The sequence below is a fragment of the Scardinius erythrophthalmus genome (assembly GCF_964197995.2).
Source record: "Scardinius erythrophthalmus genome assembly, chromosome: 3".
NCBI lineage: Eukaryota > Metazoa > Chordata > Actinopteri > Cypriniformes > Leuciscidae > Scardinius > Scardinius erythrophthalmus.
This window is the reverse complement of record NC_138223.1, coordinates 50,443,252-50,452,455: the sequence shown is the minus strand read 5'-3', so window position 1 is coordinate 50,452,455 and position 9,204 is coordinate 50,443,252. Positions and strand designations below refer to the sequence as shown.

General features: G+C 36.1%; 1 pseudogene across 1 annotated transcript in view; it reads right to left on the bottom strand.

Moving 5' to 3' along the window:
- Positions 1-542: 542 nt before the first annotated feature.
- The window catches only part of LOC308687943 (B-cell receptor CD22-like), a 72,643-nt pseudogene continuing 63,981 nt past the window's right edge, over positions 543-9,204 (bottom strand). Inside the window, exons 5-10 of the transcript in view lie at positions 2,629-2,886; positions 2,279-2,521; positions 2,099-2,195; positions 1,878-1,923; positions 1,137-1,393; positions 543-1,037 (exon numbers count right to left, since the gene is read on the bottom strand). The product of the transcript in view is annotated as a B-cell receptor CD22-like (transcript). The remainder of the gene's footprint in view (positions 1,038-1,136; positions 1,394-1,877; positions 1,924-2,098; positions 2,196-2,278; positions 2,522-2,628; positions 2,887-9,204) is intronic.

Below are 9,204 nucleotides of genomic sequence, written 5' to 3'. Positions count from 1 at the left end.
CTTTGGGACAATCTCTGACTCGTGTAACAAGAAGGCTTTAAAAAATTGACTAATTGATCTTGACTAAAATCACTAATCTTTTCCTTTGATATGAAACCTTTTCTGATTTGTTAGGTAGAATTCTGACTATATAACTTTATTTCACGCAATTCTGACTTTATATCTCAGAATTCTGACTTTATTTCATGCAATTCTGACTTTATATCTCGCAATTGCGACTTTATTTCACGCAATTCTGACTTTATATCTCGCAATTCTGAGAAATAAAGTCAGAATTGCAAGATGTAAACTCGCAATTGTGAGATAAAAAGTCGCAATTATCTTTTAAAATGTTTTATTAAGTGGCGGAAACAAGCTTCCATAGAAACAGACTCTGTCGATCCTGACTAGAGAGAAGAAAGGAGGAGGGTAAAGTAGTTGGATGCCAATGTAATCTGAGACATTGTTTATGTCCCATCAAATAACAATAATTGACAAGTCAACCACTGGAGGTCCTACCAGTGCTGTGAATCCAGTAAAGACATTACAGACTTAAACGTCTTGAAGGTTAATCAGGTTTATTGAAGCAGTGGTCCTAGTTGTAAAATCAGAGTAAAACAGGCAGAGGAAACTCTTTATAAAATACTTTAATACATAAAATGAAATACTTTTGCATTTGAATATTAATGTGTTGTGCAGATATCACTTGTCTGATTTCTAATCTTACACCCCAATCTGAAGAGCAAAAAATACTGAATAACAATATATATATATATATAATTACACACACACAAAATGAAACAAGTAAGAAACAGACTTTACATCAGTCCAGCACACAGTTACTGTCGTTATCTCACAAAGGGTCAAAGAGAACAAATGAGTCTTAATGTGGGTGATGAATGGTAAATTGAAAGGTAAATTATTCCACAAATATACAATCCTGCACCAATCGTTCATTAAACGATTGATCACAGGCTTTGTGTCCGCTGGTCTCTATCCCTTATTTGACACTGCTGTAGATCACTGATGAATCTTCCACAATCTGAACAGTTGATCGCCTAAACAATCAAAACAAACAGGAGCAAAACAGTATGGTTAAGTTGCACTGGTTAAGATAGTACTGGTTAAGTTGGTGATGGTTAAGTTGGTTTTCTCACCTCACTGCAGCATCAGGCTGATGAACTCTTATATCATCATATTGACATTCATTCTCCTCTGCTCTCTTTGTCTCGGTCTTTCTGTGATGTTGGACAGTTGCGTACAGGATCTCCTCAGTATCTCTGGATTCAGGAGTTTTTCCTCTGAAACTTCTGGGTTTCACACTGGCATACAGAGAATCATTGGCTGAATCCGGTTCAGAAAGAGGCTTATCATGGACTGAAACGCTCTGTGACGCATCAGAATAGAGATCATTCTGAAATACAGGAACATTTGTAATTATTATTAAGACATGTACGTGTGATCTGAAGATTCTCAGTCCAGAGCAGTTTGCCTCAAACTTTTCAGATCAAGTATCAGGTTAGATCAAATCAATGTAGTGATGTAAAATCATGTATATTTCATTGATTCACACACGGAGTGGAGAAGAATAGGGCAGAATGAGTAAATGAAGTGACATGTTCATTCATCACACTATATGTTAATGATTACGCAATTAGACCAACAAACCTATATTAAAACAGTAAATATATACTGTAAGTATTCAAATAAACCATGGAAAAATTAGTTAAATGTTTTCTTCAGTTTTATTAATTAATTTTTTTTCTGGATTGTGTTGATAAAGACTTTGATAATGTTGGTTTTCCGTCAGTTCGTACAGTTACAGTCTGAGACACAGATAACGGCTGATCGACTGATTTTCTGCTTCTGTAAAGTCGTGTTGTGTTTGGATGATTTACCTCTTTCACTGTGAGATCTTCAGCTTTAACATTCCTTCGTTTCTTCCTGTTATAATCACAGACATTAACAGCATATGGCCGAATGTATTAAATTAAGAGAAAATATGAATGCTGTTTATAAAGATTACTAAGATTACTAATAATCTAACACATATTAGCCATTTTCTTCTACATCAGACCAAAAGTCAACTTTTACAATCACTGCAGTTTTTTTAACTCACATTATAAACAGGATGATGATGAAGATGAAGATGATGATGAATAATCCTCCAGATGCCGCTGTGATCACAATCACATTCCCACCAGCAACATGATGAACTGAAAGAGGAAGATCATCATGATTAACTCTCCAAACTGATGAATGATGTGAAGATACAGGAGTGTGTTAATAAAAGCTTCACCTGTGACAGTTACAGCGTCTGATCTCTGAGATCCATGTTGATTGTGAGCCTGACAGTAGAAGCGTCCACTCTGTAGTGCACTGAAACTCTGTCCAGATCCAACAGCTGAGGTTTCATTCTCCTTAAACCAGCTGAAGTTCAGAGCAGGAGGGTTTGAGTCACTGATGCAGTTCAGAGTCACTGAATCTCCCTCCACTATTACACCAGATCCACTCATCAACACTGAGACATTCCTGGGAGGGTCTAATAACAATTATCAGATTATTATTTTTAAATCGTATTACACATTTTTAAAATGCTAATATGAATTTATCAAAAAAATTGCATCTTATGTTTTATCATTAACTCACACATGACGTTTAAAGTCACATTATCAGAGTATTTCTCTCCATGTTCATTGATGGACTTGCACTTGTATTCTCCACTGTCATCAGAGCTGATCTTTGAGATGTTGAAGATTCTTCCAGATCCTACAATCGTTCCTCCTTTAAACCAGCTGAAGTTCAGAGCAGGAGGGTTTGAGTCACTGCTGCAGTTCAGAGTCACTGAATCTCCCTCCACTATTACACCAGATGGACTGATGGACACTGAGACGCTCCTGGGAGGGTCTGAAACAAACAAACAAAACATTAACAAATAAAATTTGACATCACACTTAGTTGAGACTTATAAATCACAGAGTCACTGAATCTCCCTCCACTATTACACCAGATGGACTGATGGAGATCACAGGTTTCACTGGAGGATCTACAGATGTCAGGTAAAAGTATTTATCAGAGACGGCTGGTGGAAAATGTTCTAGGAAAGACTGCAGTTGGTTATTATTGGACAATTTCAGCAAACATCCCAGTTTAATTTTCCACTGTTTAATGCTCAAAGTTAAAGAAAAAGTTTAAGCAAAAAAGTTAACAAGGAAAAAATATTAAGACTAGAATTTGAGAGGCTTGAAACATTTGAAATACAGACGAATGTTTTACCAAGTTCTGGATTAAGTTTGAGTAAGATTTTTTTATTTACTTTTCCTAATTTACAGTGAATGTATATAGTGCAACTGCAAAAACTGAGAGGAAAAAAATACATGTTACATTTGTTTAGAGATTTTTTATATACAACTACAATTTTGATACTTCTTTTCCTCGCTCCTCCGTCCTCCAGCCTGTGACCCGGAAACTGATCAAACTCAGCATCTTGAAGGACATCTCAATTCTCTCCATTCCCTTCACATCACAATCATTTTTATTTACTTTACCTTTGCAGTTTATATAAATTATATATCAAACATATATCAACAGGACATATCGCTTTATCTTTATTATTTATGAATTTCTTAAATAACCAAACTTTAACAACATAAGGGCAGATCCCTTGATCACAGCTGTTGATGCTTTGAAGTGACGCTCCAGTGATCAAGAATATTCCAATATACAAATAGAGCGCTTCTCATTTCTTATTTGTGTATCCTCGTTTCCTTTCCTCGTGTCTCAGTTCCACCCCCTGTAGTGGTGCTCGGTTACTCAGCGGTGAACACAGGGATTGTGGCAAAGGGACGTAACTTCTCCCTTCCCTCCTTCAGGGAACGGGGGTTACATTAGTAACCTAGACGTTCACATTCAGTCATCACTATGAGTTACGTATAAATATATTTATACTGTATTTAGCGTCTAGGTTACTGATGTAACCCCCGTTCCCTGAAGTAGGGAACCGAGACGTTGCATGACTGACGAATTAGAATCGCGCCTGAGAACATATCATCATCGAAATTTAACAGAACCGCTCCAATGGACATTGTCGAGTGAGATTTGCATCGTGAACCCTGTGCTGTGGTTATAAAGGAAGCGATCAGAGACACTCCCCAAGTTTTCGCAGAGGAGCCGAGTGGTGCTCAACGTCAACGGGACGTAACTTCTCCCAGTTGAGAAAGACGTACTGTTAAATGTATTAAAAATGCATTAAAGTATATTTGTATTGTACTAAAAACTAGGGCTGGGTAAAAAAATATCGATTTCTCGATTTTAATCGAGTCTCATTTTTACGAAACCATATTGATTCTTAAATCCCAAGAATCGATTAGTCATCCTGTTTTCAGACGATGAATGGATGGAACATTTTTGCGCGCATCCCATCCAATAAATCGCAATAATCTTTGTGCTTTGTTATTATTGATATGAAACAAAGTCTCCGATTTAAAATTACATACATTTTCTTACGAAATTCAAAAACATAATTTTTGGCACTGTGTCGTTAGATCGCTCTGGCGCAGCTCAGCTCTAGAGAAGCAGCACATGACCTTCTCTTCCGCCTTAATAATACCAGTTACAGCGCAAAATAAACATGAATGAGCATCTGAAAGTATGTTAAAATATAGAGTACAACTTATCGAAGTCCGTATCATGTCACATGGAATCGCTCAATCAGTGTTTCGACCCTGGAAAGACGTTAGTAAACAATGTCATGTAACCAGTGATGTAGTGGTGCCTGGAGAAGTGGGTATACTCTTAATTTTTTTAAGCGTCCCAGCAAAGGATGAACGCTCTGTGTTATAAACAGTGACATGTAAGACAAGTCTTGTATATTAGTTCACCCCAAAATGGGCCAGTATAGTATTTGCACATTATCATTTAACTTTTGCTGCTTGACTTCACGGAGAAAGGATCATTATGAAATTAATATTAGCCACAGAAAAGGTGCAGTTTTTGCAATTAATACTGGCTTTTAATTATTTATTAATACTAAATAATTATGAATTTTGAGTGACTATTCCTCAGTCCATCCACACATGAAAATTGGACAACTGTTGAAGGGATCACTGCATCGCTGTCTTTACTGGGTGCAGGGCCGTACGCAGGGTTTTATAAATAACGAGGTCCCAAAAATGATCTTGCTAGGCGGGTTGGGGGATTATTACCCCCTCGAGAAAATATAGATTTTCCTGATCTTGACGTGCATTTTAAGGTGTTTAAACAGTAGCTTTAAAAGCATGTCAGAGGGCAGTAGCATGAAGTTTTTTATCAGATATTTTTAAACATGAGAATCAGTTTAAATGTCGCAATGAACGATCCACACTACAAAATGGAAATGCAGAATGTTTATGCTTATTGTTGACAATACACAATCACATATTCGAAACGGAAATGGCCTTAAATAAGAAATGATTCAAGGATTATTTTGCATAGATGTTACATTTCAAACAAACGCCAATGCAATCCTTCTGTGTCCAGAGGCATTATGAGCAATTAGTATGAGCATCAAAGATCAGTTTCAGCTACTTTTTCTTTCCTAAATTAATCAGTGTTTTGGACTAATCTGTTCATTTAATCAATGGTTCAATTGCTCACTTATAAAGACAGTCACTTGTCGCCACCTTCTGGCTTAATGATGCAAGTTGCACAAACACAGACAAGCGGAGTGATACAAACAGTGAAAAGTCTCAGTGCTGATACTGGGGAAATATTCGAACACATTCGAGGTAATGTTATACAAATACATTTAAACATTATATTTATTATAATAATGGCAATATATTTAAAAGGGTGCTTGTATTGTTAAATTGAGCTTATAGATTCCACTGTCTTTGATAAAACGGATTATTCCTGTTTGTCATTTAAAACTTCGATCGAAAAACAGCTGTTTAGTTTAGCTACTTGTATGATCGTTAACTGAAGCGTGAAGCGTCGCGTTGGGATTCGCGCTCGGCTCGCACTTTTGTGAACATAAATCCCGCTTGCTTTAATTGGTCTCAAACATTTTGACATGACATTGACGAGCGGGTTTTTGTGTGCCGTAGCAGCTCAGATGAGGAGGTCAGTTATCGTCGTGATGGGCGAATCATTGCAGCACCAAATTAGAGTTAATATTAGGCAATTATTTCACAACTTTCATTATATAGGCTACACTAAACACACATCAGACGCACATAAGAGGGGATTTTAGAAGTGGGTATACGCAATGCCGACAGAACAAGAAGTGGGTATACGCCATATACCTGCGAATACCTTGGGAGCATTTTGTTAAATATATGCACCATATTACATATTCATTATACTTTTTAATGTTCTTCAATAATGCATGTTTGAATAAATTTGGAAAGTTTTATTATGACAGCCACCATTTACATTTTTATATAATTTCATATAACTTTATTATTATAAAAATAAATAAAAGTGTATTTTAATTGTTTGTATACAAATCAGTTCATTTTTACCTTCAATATTATAGTAGGCTAATGAAGCCAATAGGCTACTTGACTCCCATAGTTTACAATAATAGTTAAGAGATTTGTTTTCCTTGAGGAAATTTGCAATGTATTGTAGGGGAGAGCCGGGACAGTTGAAACACTTTTCAGATAAATGTCGTTTTCTAAGATAAGGTTACAGATAGAATTTTTATTTTTTGTGATTAACAACTCACATATGTGTTCTCTTAGTATCGTGTGTTATTCGGTACAAATATAGAATGATTTAAGTAAAATTTGACTTTGAACGGTAGTTGTGCTTTGTTTCAATCGCCCTGCCTGAGCGGGACGATTGCAGCACAGGGGTGGGACGGATGAAACATAACAGTTTAAACGGCAACTATTCATCTAATGCTTATTTTTGTGAACAATACCTGACAAGTAACTTATGTACATATTGTTACAAACATATTCTGTAATTTATTTTAATTTAAAGGTTCATATTAACCATTTTTGTTATGTCGCCCAATAAACAATAGGCGATAAGCATATGCTCATTTTGTAATCTTTCTAACAGGCTATTTTGACGAAGACAGACAAATCCGTTTACAATTAATTTTCTTACATTTCTTCCTTGAGTCATATTGAGTGTATGCTAGTTGAATAGCCTGTTATTATGAAGAAAACAAGGTTAACCAGAAGACGATAAATGACATTTATTGAAGATTGAAGATTGGACAATTGATGATTATTATACAGAGATAACATGTGTTGCGTAATTGAAAATTAATTTGCATTAAAAGAAACACAAGTATAGGAACAGTATATGAATCTATGGACAGTATAGGCTATGACCAGGTTTAACGGGCAGGACGCGTTGTCGGGACGGTTTAAACACTTGTTTCAACCGTCCCGACAGCGCCTCCTGTCAGTTAAAAAAACTCTGATATTGCCCACTTAAGGGTGTGTTGCAGTACTAATACACCTGCCGTATTATCATTACAATGGCACATGAAACAATAAATCCAACTTGTCAGTCCAAAAAAAGTACCGCACGAAAAAATTCACATACCGCAATAAAAAACAGCTTTGCGGCTTTAACTCCAAAACGGCACGACGTAAAGAAGAAATATTTTCGCAGGTATGGTAGGCATTGCGTGCTGTACGTGCTAACGAAATTTGACGTACATGACGCGAGTGGTTTTCAAGGAAATCTCAGTGTTTCATCCGTCCCGCGTTTCAATCGTCCCGGCTCTCCCCTACCTGATATCCAAAATAATCCATATTGAATCGAATCGAATCGTAATTGAAATCGAATCGAATTGCAAGCTTGTGAATCGAAATCGAATCGAATTGTGAAATTTGTGTCAATAACCAGCCCTACTAAAAACATACTCAAGTACATTTTTAATACATTTAATTGTACGTCTTTTCCCCCTTGGCTCCCTTCCCTCCTTCAGAGAAGAGGAGTTACATTAGTACTAGGGCTGGGCGATTTAAATCGCGATATTGTTATGCGCATCTCGTCAGTAAAGCCGGTTCCTTGATTAGTAGTAAATCACCATCACCTGCTTTCAGATGAAGCGGCATTTAGGGCTGAGGAGATAATTAAGTGATTCATTTAGTGATGATTGAGCATTATTGAAGACACCTGATGATAACAAGCAGAATCACTGAAGAAGAAAAGCACAAATTGTAAGTTACCATTAAGGTGATGGGTGTTTGCTTTAGTTGGGCTCTAGACCATTATATGTGTACTTTAATATTTACTGTTGTTTGTCTGCTGTTATTGATTTATAACAGTTAAATGAACAAAGTAAAATGTTATCTTATAGTGTTGGTTATGTTTTGACATAATCATGCTGTGATCTGAAAAGTGAAACATATTAAGATAGTATGGTTTAACTTGTTAGCAGCAATTTTGTGATTCTTCAGCCTATGATTATCAGGACTTTACTTATAATTCAAAATATTTAATAAACATTGCTCTAATCAAAAAGACGTTCAAACATCAATAATCAGCCTGTGAATCTCAACAATGGTGGTGACAATAATAAAGCATGTTGCAGTGGCTGCCACCAATCACAACTCATTAATGGCTCCCATCATGCATTGCGGTATGAATAAATTATGATCTGAATTGTCTATGTAATTTACTTTTCCCCATTGAATATTCTGCTCCTCACCATTGTTGAGATGCATAGACTGAATCTTGACATCTGTGTATACCTAAAATAATGATTTTTTTTTTAAACAAGTTTTAAGAAATCCTTTATATCAAAAATGCTGGCCATTTATTCAGATTCACAGTTATGCTGTAACCAACAACATAAATCGAAGTCAGAAAGAAGGATCTTAATGAGCTAAGTGATCAAGTTCAAATGATGATTGTCATAATATAACCAACAAAGATCACTTTTTTTTCTTTGTTCAACTGGCAGTTTTAACTCAGATACACCAGCCAAACAAAATCTAAAATACACATGAAAGGGTCAGAGCCCAACTAAAGCAACTACCCATCACAATAATGGTAACTTACAATTTGCGATTTTCTCCTTCAGCGATTCTACTTGTTAACATCAGGTGTCTTCAATAATGCTCAATCATCACTAAATTAATCACTTAGTTATCTCATTAACGTAAACACTCTTGAGTGTGGACTCATACACTCCCAGGGGTGTTAATTTAACACTGGAAGTTTTGCTGTGTACAAAGAGCCGTAGTTAACTGACAAGCTGAGCCATATCGCATTAAA